Genomic DNA, 1,388 nt, shown 5'->3' with positions numbered 1-1,388 from the left:
AATCAGCCAAATGACCTCCTTCCTTCTACGGAGGAAACATAACATGGGATTATCTGGTTATTATCACATTGCTGCTTGCGGGAGCTTGCTGTATACACTTGGCTGCCACATTTCTAACAAGTGACTAACACGGGGATCATGTTTTTAGTTTTGAAAAGCTGCTCACCCTGAAGGCACCAGAGGGCAGTCAAAGACAGCACAGCAAAGTCTTGCTGCATTCAAAAAAGTGAATGAAAGGCCATTCGAGCCTGCTCCGCCATTCAATATCATTGTCCCTTCATGTTCAATTCCTCTAATATCCAAAAGTTAAATCATCTCCATTTTGAATGCAGCTTCCACAACCTTCAGGGGTAGAGAATTCTGAAGATCCACTGTCCTGCAGAAAGGAATTTCTCATTTCAGTCCTAAATGGCCTAATTCCTTCAGCTGAGACTACGAGTCCTCTGTCCAAGACTGCTCCCGCCTCTGTCCCATTAAACCCTCCAAGAATTTTATACATTTAGAACATAGAACAGTACAGCACAGAAATAGGCCCATGTCTGTGCCAAACACGATGCCAAATTAAACTCTCTTCTTCCTCACATGATCCATACCTCTTCATTCCCTGCATACTCATGCGTCTGTCTAACAGCCTGTTAAAAGCCACTATCTTATCTGTTTCTAACACTCCCCCAGCAGCCCGTTCCAGGTACATACCACTCTGTGTAAAAACAACTTGCCCCACAATCTCCTTTAAACTTTCCTTCTCTCACCTTAAATGTATGTCCTTCGTACTGGACATTTTTGCCCTGGGAAAAAGATTCTGTCTACCCCATCCATGCCTCTCATAATTTTATAAAATTCTATCAGGTCTCCCCTCAGCCTCCAACACACCAGAGAAAACAACCCAAGTTTGCCCAACCTCTCCTAATAGCTCAATTTCAATGAGGTCATCTCTCATTCCTCCAAATTACAGGCTTAGCCTACTTCTATGATGCGCCAGCGATTACAGGAATCAGTCTGATGGGTTTTCACTGCCCTCCCTCTGAGGCAAATATCTTTTCAAGTCAAGTAGGCTGAAACTGTAGTGATCCAGGTCTTGTGTCGTCCATGATCAGTGCCACCTGTACACAAAGCTCTAAAATTGTACGGGGGAATAATACACCAAACATTACAGGAAACAGCAGCAGCTGGCTGTGGGTTCTCCCACTCCTACACTAGTGCTGGACTTGTATCGACCTGCTGTAACTCCAGAGCTTGCAGTGACAGGTACCACCAGACTCCCCTGTTGCTGATGTGCCTTGGCATAGATCTCACTCACTTCAACGGGGGTTCTTGGCCTGAGGAACAGAGAAAGCATTTTCGTTAGAAACAATTACTCCAGTTTGTTTATATTATAAGTGCTTTTA

The sequence above is a fragment of the Pristis pectinata genome, chromosome 33 (genome assembly GCF_009764475.1).
Source record: "Pristis pectinata isolate sPriPec2 chromosome 33, sPriPec2.1.pri, whole genome shotgun sequence".
Classification (NCBI taxonomy): Eukaryota; Metazoa; Chordata; class Chondrichthyes; order Rhinopristiformes; family Pristidae; genus Pristis; species Pristis pectinata.
The sequence above is the reverse complement of the archived record's forward strand: the minus strand, read 5'-3'. Positions refer to the sequence as shown.